The following is a 17,309-nucleotide window of genomic DNA, read 5'->3' as shown; positions in this document are numbered from 1 at the left end:
TAACAGCATATGGGCTCTGTGTCAGGACTTCTGCCCAGCTTTAACACAGGGACTTCAGGGCGGCCATTTTAATGGCATAATCAACTTTAATTGAGGAGAGTCTATTAAATAAATGTTAGGCCCATTGTTACTTAGTGTTCTAAATTAAACTTCATAAGACACCAAGATACCGATAATTTAATCCCCTTTTTACAGCTGTGCTAGTAGACTCCAGAGCAGGTCAGAAACTTGCCCAATGGTCTTAGACTTGACATAAGTTTTTCAAACTATGTGTCACAATCCATGGGTGGGTCATGAAATCAATCTAGTGGATCAAGATCAGTGTTTTAAAAAACAGAATAAAATAAAATAGAAAATATCAGAATAGATAACACATAGATAACCTAAGCATTTTTTTGGTAAACTTTTATTTCAGTTACACATGTGTGAATGTGTGTGTGTGTACATTTGTCTACTATGTTGTGGTATGAAATTTATTTATTATCATAGGTTGCAATTCAAAATATTTGAAAAACTCTTATCTATACTCCCCCAGAGAATAAGGTTGTCAGAAATGTGACTTCTGGGAACATGGCTGACACCAGAACTCCTTACAACCAAAGGAGATGAGATGAATGGTCTACTATTTATTCCAGAAAACTTAGAATTTCCTTATAAAGCTGTAGACATAAAACTATTGATGAAGCACTTGGGATATTTGCTTGAATCAAAAAGACCATCTGGGACCATCCCAGGTAATCACCAGAATCACTGAAGACCTTCATTGTTAGTAGACACTGTCTATTTTACCATCAAGGACAATAGTTGCTATTGTTCAGAATTTACTGTAGAGTAGGCCCTGTTCTAAATGTTTTACGCACCAGCTCTCTTTTCACCTTTATAACAACTTTATGAGGTTGGTGTTACTACCCACAGCTTCAGATGAAGACCCTGGAGACCCCAAGGATGACTAAATCGGATGCAGTTGGTGTCTATACCATCAGGTCTAATTTACAGGGAGGGATAGTGATGCCCTATCTTCCCTCAGAATCTGTTCCCTCAGCGTTTAACAACTTCATTTTTTTTTTTCTGATGAAAAGATTTTCTCTGAATCCAATTTAGATTGCTCATGCTGCAGTTGAAGCCCTTTCCCTCTTTGTCTCCTTTGTGGCGGCAGAGAACAGCTGGCCACCAGCCCACTGACAGTGACGTGCCGTCAAGGAGGGACAGTAATTGTCCTCCTTCAGAACCAACAATATCAGCTCCTTGAACCATTTTTCCTCAGCCCCATTTTCCACCAACCCTTCAATTACTTCTTTGTTTCTTGTTCAGTCTTTTGAGAATGGCTCCACAGCTTAACTCCTTACCAGCCCTGGATGCGAGCCAGGATGAGGTTTGGGCACTTCTAGTTCATGTTCCTCTGAATTTCCCTAAGATGGGCACCACAAGGCTGATTTCTAATCCGCCTTCAACCTCAGGGGCCCCTTCCAGGCCCTCCACGCCCAGATCTTGGCTTCCTATGCATATACTCACAACCATAGAGGACACACAGACCTCCAGTGACCTTCACTTCATTGTGTTCTAAAGTTTATCAGGGTCTCCTTACCTCTGCCCCACCCCAGGGATACCCTCCCCAACTCTCTGAATATCCTCCCAACTTCCCCTTTCTTTAAAGACTCCACTCCGCCTGATGACCAGGAGGGTGGACTCTCACTCACCTCTTCTGTTTCTCTGTAAGCTCTTTTGACTTTCTGCCTCAGAATCTTTATGTATATATCATTCATTTAAAACACCAATTTGCAGTTTAATTTTTAAAAACAGGCAGTATGTGCACATAGTATTAATTCAAAAGGTGCAAAAGGTACACACTGCAAACATTTTCTCCTAATACCTCGTCCCCCAGAGGTAGGCAACCAGTGTTGCCAATTTCTTATATATCATTCCAGATACATGCTACGTATCCAATTTGTGATTTTATGTGTGTGTGTATATGTATACATATGCATATATGTATTCAAATACATATATATGTGTATATATATAAATACATATACACACATGTGTGTAGATCCACAAATTGGATAGGTACTGCACACATTATTCTGTACTTTCTTTTCAATGAGTAGTTTAGCTTGGATGATATTCCACTATGAGTTCGTGAAGAGTGTCCCCATCTTCTTTATGGCTATATAAGTTTCTATTCCATGGATAGACCCTAATTAATGTCACCAGTCTCTACTGAAGCACATTTTGTTCTAAGAGCATCGGCTTTGGAATCAGACTACCTTGACAGAGTTCTGGCTCATCACTCATTAGCTATATGATATTGGGTAACTTCTCTGTGCCTCAGTTTTCTTGTCTGTAAAATGGGAATTACAATAGTGCCTCCTCCCTAGGGCTGCTGTGAGGATTAAATATGAGAATCAATGTAAAGTGCTTAGAACAGTGTGTGCCACATAGTCAGCTCTCAATAAATGTTAGCTTTTGATTGGGCCGTTTCCCAAGTTTTGCTATTAGATTCTATGCTGCAGTGAACAGCCTTGAACGTAGGAGTGAGATGCAAGTATCTAACAGTCCTTACAGCACAAGCACGGATCAATCAGAATGAGGCTGGCCGCAGTGCTGAAGCATGGTCCTGGCTGCCCCTGCAGTATCAGGCGTGACCTGTCAGGTGTGACCTCTTGAGTTGTCCCATTGCAGCAAGGTCTGGGGGTTTGGAGGGAAGGGCTGGATGACAGGGCAGCAGTAGGGTGTTGGGCTCAGGACAGCTTGTTTACCAATACATAAGGAAGAATTTCAATATATTAACAATCAATACAGCACATCTGGAGCATACCAGGTGAATTTAACTCTATGTTCAAGTATCATTGCACACATGTGCATGTGTATTTTTTAGGATAGACCCCTGGAAATGGAATTACTGGGTAAAAGTTATGCACATTTGCAATCTGTCCTCCTTAGGGATTGTACCCATTTACATCCCGACCAGCAATAAATGGAAGTGCTTGTTTCTTCATCCTCACTGGTACAATATGTTAGCAGACTTCTTTTTATCTGTGCCCACCTGATGGCTGAAAAATGATATCTCAGTGTAGTTTGCATTTCTCTTATTATGACTGGGTGTGGATGTCTTTTTATGTGTTATCGGCTATTTAAATATCCTTTCTTGTCTTTTATTATGTCTCTCATTATGATTGAATTTCAATTTTTTTTATATGTGTAATGGTCATGTGTACATCTTTTTCTATGTATCATCTTTGCATGTGGTTTACCCATTTTTGTTTCATGTTGATCTTTTTCTTATTGATTTGTAGGAGCTCTTCATATATCATATGTCATTCATTTGTTTACTTACCCATAGAGATTTTTTGAGCACCTGTAGTAGGCTTGGTGCTGTGCTAGGACTAGAGATAAAGAGATTAAAACAAAACAAAACAAAACACCACAGGACTTGCCTTCAAGGAGCTTACAAACTAGTGAAGGACAAACATGAGGAAATAAACAGTTGCAGTAATGAATAAAAAGTACACTGAGAAGGGTGAACATGGGGTGCTTTGAGGGTACAGAGAAGAGATAACATTCATATGGACCATGCTGATTAGGGAATTCTGCAAAGGGTAAACAAAGCCTTTGAGTAGCAGATGTTTAGTAAGTGATTGTTCTATGTGTAAAGACTGATGTTTTAAGTACCTGGTTGGCTCCTGTGTTTCAGAATCATTTTTGAGGAGACCAGCATCGTGATTTTCATCATATCTGATTCTGCTCCATAGTTATGGCCTATAGTCAGCCCCTGAAACACAAAAGGAATAGTGTAAATACAGTATCACCACCACTGTAGAGCTCTGAAAATATGCCTTCTTGATAAGTAGCCTTGTCCCCACTGAAGAAAGATAGATAACCATTGAGCTATCAGCTGAATTTCCCCAACAGATGGGGCCTTTTCAAATATAAAATGGGCCATGTCCCCAAATGTGTTCTTTGTTCTACCTATTAATAATCTTTTTAGCAACCTTTGGGTTTAAAATGCAGGTTGGGCATAATATAACACTCAGGCCCAACACCAACCTTCATCTTTGTATTGTATCTTTTATTGAGAAACTGCTGCGAATGTTTCACATCCAATTAACCCATATAGCAGCACATGGCATTAAATGGGTCATCCTATTTTAAGACTTTTTTTTATAAGAGTTGAATGCAGTTTGGACAATCCACTCCAGCTGGGGCTAGAACAATTGAACACAAGCCTTGGGCAGAACAAAAGTTCTAAACAGCTTCCCTTATGTGTTGTTCCTAGTGCACAACAGACTTTGAAACAGTGTAGATCATAAACCCTCTAAGCAGCTTGTACTTTATCCACCAAGGTGGAAAGAATGCCATGTTCCTATCAGGAAGACTTCATGTCGGAATTAATAGACTGGACCAGCTACATAATTTGTGGGGCTCTGTGGAAAATGAACATATGAGACCCTTTGTTAAAAAATGATTAAGAATTTTCAAAACAATGACGATAGAGCATTCAACCAAATACAGGGCCTTCTAAGTGAGGGGCCCCTTGTTACATGCTCATAAACAGTCCTGTTAATGGACTACAAGAACCTGCAATAGATCAGCACAGCACAGACCCCTGGGGCCACAGATGTGGAAGGGACCTTGGCTGTCATCTGGTTGAACACCCTCATTTTGTAGGTGGGGAAACTGGGGCTTAGAGAGATTAAATGAGTTGCCCCCCAAATACCAGTAGGGAGAAGCAGAGGCAGATCTGTAACTATAGACATAATGTGCCTAAAATATGTGGAGAAGAGAGGTACAGATTACTTGTCACACCCTGAAATTTATAATTTCACCTACTATAAAACCATGACTTATAGTTATACTTTTTTCAAGGAGCTAATTTTGTGTATCTTTGAGAGTTCTATCACATTTCCATCAACAGCATTTTCCTACCAGGGAATATAAATGGGATGTGTGTACTTTCTCTGTTCCCCTGGCCTCCTTCCCCACCAAATTATGCCCTGAATCCAAGCCTCATCAGCATGGATTCTATGATCTTTGGACTAAGCAGTGCTTAGTCTAGATTTAATCAGTGTTGAGTTAGATCTACGCTGTGATCTTACAACTGTGTTATATTGAAATCTAGGCCTCATCAACACACACATATGTAAGTAAAACAAAAGCTCCATTAATTGGTACGTACCTTTCTACTCACGATGGAAATATTTGCTATGCTATTTTAAAAAATACACCATTTCACTGAAAACAAGCAAATGCTGGTCACGACCCACTAACTTGATTTTATGAACCACTAATGGGTCATGTCACACAGTTCAAAAGACACTGCTCGAATGTCCATGTTGCTTCTGTATGGGGAGGGGTAAGTGAGGACTGAAGGCATCTCAGAAGACATTTCCTCTGGAAAAGAGAAGCACCCACAAGGCCCCCAAGTGCTGGCAAAGGGCAAGAAATAGACATAGTGAGATCCTATTGGGAGAATATAAATTGACACAATCTTTCTGAAAACAGTTTGCTAAGTTTACTGTAGAATCTTAAAAATTTATTCACTCTGACCTATTCATTCCACCTCTAGAAAAACAGGCTGAGGAAATAATCTTAGATGTAGCCAAGGATTTAGCTACAAAGGATGATCATTGCAATATTATTTATAATGGAGGAAAATTGGAAATACGTCACTTTCAACAGTAGGCAACTGATCAATGAGGGCTTTATATCTATGAACTGAATATTGTATTGCCATTAAATTATGTTATATATGTAGTGAAAGATTTAATGATATTAAAATATTTATGATACAGTAAAAGAGGAAAACAGTTTTGGAAAAGTATATACCACATGGTATCATTTTTTATGAAAAGAGAAGATGTGATATATCTATTTTTTTTAAAGATTTTATTTATTTATTTGAGAGAGACAATGAGAGAGAGAAAGCATGAGAGGGGGGAGGGTCAGAGGGAGAAGCAGACTCCCTGCTGAGCAGGGAGCCCGATGCGGGACTCGATCCCGGGACTCCAGGATCATGCCCTGAGCCGAAGACAGTTGCTTAACCAACTGAGCCACCCAGCGGCCCCGTGATATATCTATTTGCATTAAAAATTAAGAAGAAAATATATCAGTGTTAATAGTATATTGTGTGATTCTATGGGTTGTAAGAATATAAGTAAATTTTATTTCCTTCTTTATGATTATCTGCATTTATTTTTCTACACTGACCATTATTACTCATGAATTAAAAACAACAACAATAAAGGACCCCTCCAAAAAAGGGAGGGGCAAGGAAGATACAGAAACAAAGTGCATTTGATCTAGGATGAGTGGAGAAACTAGCGTCCTAAGTACAATATAGTAATGTTCTATCTCATGGGTTGCATGTTAAAACAGGTTGTGAATATATATATTTTTGATTTGAAGAATCAAAATTGTTTTTTCTTTTTAGTTTTTTATTTAAATTCGATTTACTTAACATATAGCGTATTATTAGTTTCAGAGGCAGAATTTAGTGATTCATCAGTTGCATATAACACCCAGTGCTTATTTCATCAAATGCCCTCCTTAATGCCCATCATCCAGTTACCCCATGCCCTCACCCACCTCCCCTCCAGCAACTGTTTGTTTCCTATACTTAAGTCTCTTATGGTTTGCCTCCCTCTCTGTCTTTATCTTACTTTATTTTTCCTTTCCTTCCCCTATGTTCATCTGTTTTGTTTCTTAAATTCCACATATGAGTGAAATCATATGGTATTTGTCTTTCTCTGACTGACTTATTTCACTTAGCATAATACCCTCTAGTTCCATCCACATTGTTGCAAATGGCAAGATTTCATTCTTTTTGATGGCTGAGTAATACTGTGCATATTTTATTTTTAAAAGGTTCTGATCATTAAGACTGGCTGTCCAGGTTTAAATGAATGTCCAGCTATGTACTTCACCATCTATAGGATGGCTATCTCTGCAGTGTAGACCCTGTGACTTTAGTGAGTCACTTAAAAGTTGATTGCAGAGAGATGGGTCAGATTCTCATGGTTTCTAGCTTCCTGAAGGTTTCACATCTTATGGGGCCTGCCAGTGCTTCTCTTTGCTGTTCTTGTACCATGCATTTTCATGTGGTATTTCATGTTGATTTTCATAATAACCCAATGAGGTTATTGTTTTCCATCATAATATTATTTTGGGTGGAGGAAACCCAGAGATTGACTTGCTCAAAGTCATGTGACAAGACCAGAGTCAGGACTCAAACCCAGTCCCTGACTGTGAATACCCACACTTTTGGCACTGCCCCTACCATGTTGTCCTAGGTCTTACAAATTTTCTCTGGTTTTGAGGGTTGCGGTGCCTAGCCAGAGAAAGGAAGTTACTTAAGGTGGTAGTATAAGGACTGCTGCAGACAAACTTCTGATAAGACTGACTCAGTGTTGGGACAAAGATTCACTCACAGCCAGGACTGAGCCAATGGGGAAAGAGACCAACTCAACTATCCATGCTTTTTTCCTTCCCTCCCTTTCTATTTTAGTGTCCTCCTTGTGGTTACTGCCTTGTGAAGCTGAGTGTCCTATCTCTGTTCTCTGACTGTGGTGGTCACCCACGTCTCCTGTCCCTAGGTTAGGTCATACCTTTGCTAGTCTAACATTCAAAGTTTGCCTGTTCTGCTTCCCATTTGCTTCGGGATCTTTTCTTGTCTTTGATTTATGATGAACTCATTCATTAGGGTGGGTGGGGGAAATTTTCAATTAAAAAAAGGAGGAAATTAGAGAAGATAAAAAAGCCAAAGCATTAATAAAAAAATATGAATTTCTATGAATAGAGATCGTTTTTTTTTGGCAGAGTGGCTTTTATGCTACACATCTAAAACTATACCAGAGTTGATCACTAACAATATGTTAATGATTTCCCTCATCTCTACCCTATTCAGCAATTAATTAAAATATTCCAGTACTGATAAGCATTTCATAAATATTTTGATCTCACTTTGCCTGGCTTAATAGTGGAATAAAGTATAGGAAGGACTATATTAGCTTTGGAGAAAACAAACCTAAGTTTAAAGCCCCAGATTTGTTGTTTTTGACGCCACTGATCTCTAAGTCTTGCTTTCCTCATTTGTAAAATGGAGATACTACTTCCTAGCTTCTAACTTATAAGGACTAGATGGAAGAGGCCCTCATGCCCTCAGTGGGGTGCTGAGTTGGCTTGCTCTGGTTCACAAGGGCCACTTGTTAAATTTCAGGAATTTCTGAGCAGGTTGTTAAACATAGCCATATTAAAAATTAAAGTATATAAACTTACAATTAAATACATTTTTTAAAAAGATGTAATACTCAAAACTCATTATCTCCTCGTTATTTTGCTATATTTTACAATTATCTATGCTCTTGTGGTTATTCACATCTATTGTATGTATCTGTAAGGTGGAAATACTAAGTAATGGTGTACCACCCTACCTCTCTTCCCAACCTCGTGTTAAGTAACATCTCGTTGATAGTTTAGCCATGATGAGGATATTTATGCTACAGAAATGAGCGAAAATCCATGAATCAGGATTTGATTTATTGCTTTGTCAATTGTCTAAGGCAGGCAGGGCTGGCAGACAGAATTTGGCCCATGGATATTTTGGTACAGCCTGCAAACTAAGAAAGAGGTTTTATATTTTTAAAAGGTTATAAAATATGACAGAGACCAGATGTAGCTGCAAAACCTAATATATTTATTTTTTGGCCCTTGAGAGAAAAGTTTGCGATCTCTGGCCTAGGTGGAGAAAATGTTAATAATAAAGATTAAACTTAGAAGTGTGTCCTGCCTTGATATGTGGAATTTGAGAAACAAGACAGAAGATCAAAGGGAAGGGAGGAAAAAATAAAACAAGATGAAACCAGAGAGGGAGATGAACCATAAGAGGCTCTTAATCTCAGGAAACAGAGGGTTGCTGGAGTGGTGGGGGTGGGAGGGATGGGGTGGCTGGTGATGGACACTGGGGAGGGTATGTGCTATGGTGAGCGCTGTGAATTGTGTAAGACTGATGAATCACAGACCTGTACCCCTGAAACAAATAATACATTATATGTTAATAAAAAAAAGAGGTGTGCCCTGCTTGTAGCTTTACATTGTGAGGAACACATACACAAAAATGAAGACATGTCTTCCAGTGTCTGAAAACTATTATTTGATTCAACCAAGAAGCTGCTCATGTCACTGGTATGAATGAATTTCCAACATATATTTTGGAACTGAAAGAGGGTGTGATTTAATGAGTATAATTTTTGTGAGGGTAGCTGTTCAACATTATTTCACACATGTGATTTCATGATAACAAATGTATGGGGAAAAGCATTTGTGGACCAGAATACAGTTCCGTTGATCAAATCATGGTTGAAAATTGGCTGCCAATAGAGGAGTTCAGCAAAGCTAAGTGAAAGCATTCTGTGAGGGTCAGTTGGCTACATGGAATTTATAATATATAAAAACTTTGTGTCTTGTTATTATTTGTGAAACACGTTACACATCTCTCATATCTAAAAAGTTGAAACATGAGTGTGTGTGTGTGTGTGTGTGTGTGTGTGTGTGTATACGCCCCTCTCTGAGAGGTTGTTAAACGTTCCCCCGGCACACCACTGCCCCTACCTCCCCTATCTGTCTTTCTTCACACCTCCTTCTGTGCTCTTAGTTGAAAAACACTGGCCTTCTTTACTTCATGGGATTCTCCAAGCTACCTCCTGGCTCAGAGGCTCTGATGTTGCCTTTTCCTTACTCTGAAATTTTCTCCTCCTCAATACCTTTCACTCCCAATAACTGAGATCCTTCAGATCTAGTCTAGTTGGGCAGATATGATAGTGTGAAATGCCTAGGGAAAAACAGTAGTAGCTAATGCTTAGAGAGCACGTCTATGTATCAGACACTCTATATGTACCAGTACTTTGCACATATTAATTGATTTAATCTTTACAATAACCCTGTGAAATAGGTAGTAATTATATGTCCATTTTATAAATGAGACACAGAGAAGTTAAGGAAAATCCGAAGGTCTCAAACGTGGCAGAGCTGAGATTTGAACCCAAGTGATAGGTTCCCAAGTCTGTGTCCTTAACCATCACCTTCTACTGTTGCTGGGGAGAATGAAATCACAGCATAGCTCTTGCCATCCCAGAAGAATTGGTCTGGGAGTCATGCAGGAGTCCTTCAAGCATCCCAGAGTTGCAGAGCAGTGTGAGTGTCACCAGACTCTTCAAGTAGGAGGGGAGAATTTACAAGGCTGGATTCCCCCTCTTCCTTGTATCTGGGTGTGTATCTGGGGGCATGCTTCAGTATATAGGGAGCCCATAGGCATAGGGAGTGAGAGCCTGTAGGACCTACAGATGCTAGTTAATAAGAGAAGTAAAATATAGCAATCCTAAGAGGTTTGAATGTAGACCTTCCACTACCTTTACAATGGGGAACATTGGTGCATGCACATACACCCACCCATGTGTGCACATGCTACTTTGGAAAGTTGTTCTTTTCTCAGCTCACTAATTGATTTAGCTAACAAATAGTTATGCAATAGTTTTCCATGAGAGGCACTATGCGAAGACCAGGGATGGATACAAAGGCAAGTTGGCTACCATGCTTTTCCTCCAGAAATTTTGTTCTTGTAAAAGAGGTAAGTAGGTGACTATAATATACAAGGTCAGAGGGATTAAGGGACAATGAGAGAACTATAAATAAAGGGTGAGGAGGGTTTGGTGGGCAGAGTAGGGGCAGATGAGGAATAGGGTTGGCTTCCGGGAGAACTCAGTACTTGTGGTGGGCCTGGAAGACCTGAGGATAGGAAAGGAAGGTGATTTAGGTAAAAGGAGGAACTTGAGCCAAAGGCATGGAGCCAGGAAAGCTTGGCATAGGTGGGTAAGAGGTTAAGGTCTCTGAAGAGACAGGATGTAAGAAAATGCTAGAAAGATAGATTAGGGCTAAATTGTTAGAGGGTGGAAGGAGTTCTAAGTGTCAGACCAAAGCATTTTAAATTTATTTTATTTTTTTATAAAGATCTTATTTATTTATTTGACAGAGAGAGAAACAGTGAGAGAGGGAACACAAGCAGGGGAAGTGGGAAAGGGAGAGAAGCAGGCTTCCCGCGGAGCAGGGAGCCCAAGGCGGGGCTCGATCCCAGGACCCTGGGATCATGACCTGAGCCGAAGGCAGACGCTTAACGACTGAGCCATCCAGGAGCCCTTTAAATTTATTTTTATGGCAGTGGGAATCCATTAGGGGATTTTGATTAGGAGAACATCTAGCAAGGTGCTTGCTAGGTACATAGTATGCAGATGACCATTCAACATTAGTTCAATTGATAAAGCAAAGAAATAATAATGGCTGAAATGTATTGGGTGCTTGCTGTAGCTCAGGCACTTTTCAAACATTTTACACATTTTTAACATGTAATTCTCACCACAGCCCATGAGATACTCTATCTCTACCTTATGGGAGAGGCAACTAAGACTCAGAGAGGCTATGCGTCTTGCTCAGGGTTGTGACAAATAAGTATGCATCTGACCACAGCCCCCACACTTTATACCACTGTGCAACTTGGAAAAGAGAAAAAAAAAAAGAAAGAGAAAGATATGAAGCCAATGCTGCTCTTCAGAAAGGAGGCTGTGGTAGGCCCAAATTAGCAGAGGAACAGGGTGGGTTGGAAATAAGAGACATTCCAAAGATAGAATCCACATGGATCTGTTATTACTTGCTATAGGAGGCCCAGGAGAGGGAAGGGTCAAGAAAGCTCAGTTGCTAACTTCAGTCCCTGGGAGGTAGTAGAGCTATTAAAAGAAATTGGGGGGAAGGGGGAGGACAGTTCATTTTCAGACCATGCCTGCGGAAACCTGGGGACTCAGAACCCTACCAAGGAGGCTGAGGAGAAATGTTTTAAAAGGCTAGCTTCAGGGCTCCTCAGCCAGGTCCCATTTCCTACTCTGGGGCTCTGGGAGTTTGTCCTGGGAATATCGAGGCCCTCCCAAGGTTCCTTTCTATGTTTATATCATTTATCAGGGAAAGGATTGTTAATGACTAATCTGTGCTCATGAGGCACGGAGCCAAGGAAGAGATGTTGCTGCTGAGCCGGAAGGCCGACTGTGATCATCCACAGCTTTGACTAGAACTCCCTCCTCTTCCTCCGCCTCACCCCACTGTCTCCTGGACTCACCCCAATGCAAACCCAGGTTCTGAGCATTTGTAGCAAAATTGCTGCGATTTGGAGAAGAAGACTGGACTCAGAATCCTCCCAGGGCCTTGAAAGTTCATCTCCAACCTGAGATAATCCAAGTGAGTACCTAATTCCTCTGGGACCGGGTGTCTCTCTCTGAAGGCAACGGAGGGGAAGTTGTTATTTAAAATTTCTCTTTAACATCAGGAAGTTTGGTCGGTGAATGAATTTTAAGTTAGTAGAGTCTGATGTAAAATCCTAAAAACAAGAAGGGAAAGAAAAGGAAAAGAAACTCTAAAAACAAACAAGAGGAAGCAGGAGTTCATGGGTCTAACAGTTGCTTACCTTATTGACAAATTATTTAGGAATATCTTTTAAACATTGTGGTCACCCAAGAGAACCACCAGAGACAGTGAATTTTAGAAATGTCTCTGTTCTGATTCCGTAGACAATTTGGCCTGAATAGTATGCTCTATTCTGGTGATTTATCAAATGTTGCTGTGAGTTTGGGAATATTGCTAATCTCAAATGACTTCGGACCTAGGGACGGGACAATGTTTAAGCCATGGGTAACTGAATAAAAGCTTTTCCTAGGAGAAGAGTAGGTTTAAAAAGCTTTCTCTTTTGATTTCGGTTGTAAACTTGCTTTCCGCTTATCATATTAATATCGGATGGAAATACTGAAAAAAGATGGAAAATGTTAGGAAAAACTTTGATGTTAAAATTGTCCACAGTCTGAATCACAGATAAGGCATCACCTGCTCACTGCCATAGGGAATTAGGCAACTAACTATAAGGTGAGCCTGGGTCGTTCTCTTAACTGAATTTTTATTTAGAAGCGGGGGGATACACATGACTCATTTGGATTCTTTCTCTGGGAAACTCACCTGAGTTTTAAAGAAATCTGATGTTGCCACTGGGACTGCCTTAGATAAAGGGACCTCAGAGTATCGACAAGAGAAGTAGAGAAAGATGTTGAGGGAGCCATCATTGGGTTTCTAGCTGTGATTTTATGAAATGATAAACACTTTCATCTTTGAATCACCCCTCCTCCAAATGATGGACCTGTGCCATTTGCACCGTGGACTTTTCTGTTTTGCTGAGAATGTTGCAATGTGGCTGATGCAACTTGGAGGTAGCTGATAAGTACCAGCCAGGAACGACACACTCTTGTTCTAAGACCCTTCCTCAGTATCTGCAGCTGTGTTTTTCTCCAGGCTCCTCTGCCCTCTCTCCAGAGTCCAAGAAGGAAAGGAATATACTCAGGTCTTCCCACACCTTCCACACTTCCCAAATCTGGCCAGATTGTGATGGAACACCCAATAGTTGTGAGGCCCTGAGTACTTTGTAAGGAAAGAAATGTGTGTGTCCGTGATGGATTTTGCTGACTTTGAGCACCTACTAATAAGTCACAGGCTTTACATAAACTGCCTGTTTCCTTCTCACAGTAAGCCTGCTTGGGAGTTTTTCTTATACTCATTTTATAGATGAGCAAACAGAGGCTCAAAGAGGACAACTTATTTTTATTTTTTAGTAAACTCTACCCCCAATATGGGGCTAGGACTCACAAACCTGAGATCAAAAGTCACATGTTCTACCTACTGAGCCAGTCAGGTGCCCCCTCAAAGAGGACAAATCTATCCACGATCACACAGTTAGGAAGTAGCAGGTACTGAACATGAGGGCAGGTCTTTCTGACTCTAAAGTCCTTTCCTTGCTGCCCTGACATTGTTGGAAGCTCGGAAAACTTGAAATCTGGACTAATGGGAGAGCAGGTAGAGCAGCCTGCAAACATTTCAGCTGCCAGGGATGATGTGTTAAGCCCTAGCACAGTTGTGAAGAGTCCTAAAGCTTTGTAGGGTGTTTTCTGGTGACTGCGCCATGAGCAGGGGGAAGTGGAAACTTTCAACACTATTTGCTTTAACCCAGAGATTAGTCTGGAAACACTGGTTGGAGACTTCATTTATGAGCATTTTAATGAAAGACTCCATGAACCCACCATGGTGCTATGATTAGGGATGTCCAAGAAGAGCTCAGCACTGTTGTGGTTCACAGAGTCTACAGGTTATGAAAGCCAGGAGAATACACATCACCAGGTGACAGATATGAAAAGGCTCGCATTGTCCTTAGGTGGGTGGATGAAGAAAAGCATGAAGGTATGTGTTCTTTTCTTGATAGGGAGAATTTCCCCTTTCGTTTTGCTAAAAGTCTCATTTTTCCTCTTTCATCCTAGCAACAAAGATCGTGAAGGGCTAAGAGAAATAGGAACAATTTTCATCTTCCCAGGTTTTTTTTTTTTAAGATTTTATTTATTTATTTGATAGAGAACACAAGCAGGGGGAACAGAGGGAGAGGAAGAAGCAGGCTTCCCCCTGAGCAGGGAGCCTGATGTGGGGCTGGATCCCAGGACCCTGCGATCAGGACCCGAGCTGAAGGCAGATGCTTAAGCGACTGAGCCACCCAGGTGCCCCTTCCCAGTTATTTCTTACTGCGGTATTATTTACTGCCAGTGGAGTTGTGTCTACAAGGTATCACTATACACATGCCCTTAGTTACCTAGCTGCACGGGGAAGCAAAAGTTGTACTTATATAAAAATATCCGCCCACCTTGCTCTTCTCTCATCCCACTCTGTAATTCCCTAACCTCTGTGCCCTCCACAAGGAGTTATGTTTTCCCTCAGTTTGCCGCTTTCCAATTTTGATAATAAAGCAGTGTCTGCTATTCTTCCTGTCTCTCCTCTCTGTAAGTTTGTGTCAGTACAATGCTAATCTAACACAACTTGATTGTGAAGTGAAATACTGCACGGAAAAAGTAATACCTTTTTTCTTTGTTAGGTCTAAGTATTACAACAGAGTTCTGGTGATTAAAATTAATATGTGTGAATATAATATAAATATTGAATAATTTTTATTTTTCTAGATAAAATCCTAATAAAACTTTGAGATTTTACTTCCTGCTCTAAACAGAATCAATGCTGCAGTGAACATCCTGTGCACATGTGCCAAGGTTTATCCAGGGATGATATTTAAGAGTTAGAATTGAGTTTTATTTTGATACACATTGCTCAAGGGCCCTTCAGAAAGATGAAAAACTATGCCCCCACTAGCAGTCTCTGAGAATACATATTATCATGCAAAAAACTTTTGATAATCTGATAGGTGGAAATGGTATCTAGTTATATTAATTTGCATTTTTCTGAGTAGCTTCAGATGTTTTATATGTTTACTGGCCACTTTTATTTTCCTTTCAGTGAATTTTTCTCTTTATATCCTTTGCCAGTTTCTTTCCTGGATTGTTTATCCTTTCTGTTTTTATTTATAGGAGTTATTTATGTAGTGTTTGTACAAATTTTTGGCTACTATTTATGTTGTAAACATTTTCTCCCAGTTTCATATATTTAGCTCTGTTTATGGTGTCTTGATTTCTTTTTGATTTTAATATAGTCAAATTTATTCTTTTCCTATTTATTTCTTGTTTAAGAAATTCTTCTTAACCCTTTCATTCACAAAGGTCATGAATGTGTTTTCCTATATTTTCTCCCAATAATTTTATAATTTTTAAAATCTTTAATCTGCCTGAGACTTATTTTTGGGGATGATGCAAGATAAACATCTTTAATTTTTTTCTCCTCAAAAGAATAGTCAATTTTCTGGACACTATTTTTTGAATAGGTCATCCTTCCCCCACTGGTTCCCACTGAATCCACCGGTTATGGCATAAAAGATGTATGACTGCTCAGAACACAGCATGCGATTTCCCTTCCTATAGCCATCCCCACTGCATGCCCTCCGCCTAGTCTAATGCCGATTCAAGTTTAAATTCAAGAGGCAGCCCTCCACCCTCAGAAAGATTTCCTAGTCACACGTATGCTTGACACCCACCAGTGATTCCCACTTAGAATAGAAACAAAGCTCTTTACCGAAGTCAACAAGGCCATATGAAAGTTGTCTTCTCTCAGACCCCATCTCCTATACTGTCCCTTTGCTCACCCATCGCCAGCCTTGTTGGGCTTTTGCTGTTCCTCCTGTATTCCACGCCCAGGCTCTTAGCACTTGCTGACCATTCTGCCTTTGGTCTTATTTCCCTCTTGCATAGCTTACTCCTTATCCTCCACTTCTCAGCTCAAATGTCTCTTCAGAGAGCTCTTCCTGGTTCACTCTGTCCAAAATAGTGTCCAGGGGCATCACTCTATCCCTTGTCCCCTTTATTTTCTTATTATCACCAGTGGAATTCTCACTTTTTGTTTATTTGCAAATTATCCATCTCTTGCCCTAGAATGTAAGCCTCTGAAGACACAGGTGATTTTTTTTTTCCTGTCTCATCTATCATTCTATTTCCAAGATCTAGATCAAAGCCTGATACATAGTGGGGAATTAATGAATGTTGAATGAATGTCCTTGCTTATGCTCCTGAAGGGACTTGTGCTTACCTCTCTCATAACAACCCCTAGACTATTTGAATTGGGTTTTCCTTGCTGGACATTTCCACTGAGCTTCTTGAAGGATCATGACTTTTTTTGGTCTTTGTATGTCTGGTGCCTGACATAGAGTCAATAAATGTATACCGACTGAATAAATAAGGGAGTAGATGAATTCACTTGGCATTGACATTGGAAATTGACATTGAGATGCCATTTTTAAAGAGTAAACCTATTACTTTAAAGAAAATACTTTCTTTAGATGTTAGTAAGACGATAGCCAACATGCCATATTGTTCATTTGGGGGATGATAACCAACTGTCTAATACTATGTAACAAGCTACCCCCAAAACTTAATGGCTTAAAAAGATAATGATTTATCATTTCTTATTTTTAAAGATTTTATTTATTTATTTGTCAGAGAGAGAGAGAGTGAGCACAAGCAGGGGGAGCGACAGGCAGAGGGAGAGGAGGAAACAGGCTCTCTGCTGAGCAAGGAGCCCAATGTGAGACTCGATTCCAGGACCCTGGGATTATGACCTGAGCCGAAGGCAGATGCTTAACTGACTGAGCCACTCTGATTTATCATTTCTTATAATTCTGTGGGCTGGCTAGGTGGTTCTTCTGCTTTTTCCTGGGCTCAATAATGCAACTGATTTCAACTGGAGGACCAGCTAGGTCTTACTCCCAATACAGGGTCCTTGATGTTGCCATTGATTGGGATGCTTGGAATGGCTAA

The 17,309-nt window shown here is 40.2% G+C and overlaps 1 protein-coding gene across 3 annotated transcripts in view; it reads left to right on the top strand.

The window, feature by feature from the left end:
• The first annotated feature begins 12,028 nt into the window (after window positions 1-12,028).
• The window catches only part of NR1H4 (nuclear receptor subfamily 1 group H member 4), a 74,545-nt gene continuing 69,264 nt past the window's right edge, over window positions 12,029-17,309 (top strand). For 2 of the 3 annotated variants that reach the window (XM_027595775.1, XM_027595776.1), the window contains exon 1: window positions 12,029-12,270. The gene's annotated coding sequence lies outside the window, so the exon portion shown is untranslated. The remainder of the gene's footprint in view (window positions 12,271-17,309) is intronic. The other variant, XM_027595777.2, reaches the window with a different exon arrangement.

This window comes from Zalophus californianus, chromosome 9 (genome assembly GCF_009762305.2).
Source record: "Zalophus californianus isolate mZalCal1 chromosome 9, mZalCal1.pri.v2, whole genome shotgun sequence".
NCBI classification, from domain to species: domain Eukaryota; kingdom Metazoa; phylum Chordata; class Mammalia; order Carnivora; family Otariidae; genus Zalophus; species Zalophus californianus.
The sequence above is the reverse complement of the archived record's forward strand: the minus strand, read 5'-3'. Positions and strand labels throughout refer to the sequence as shown.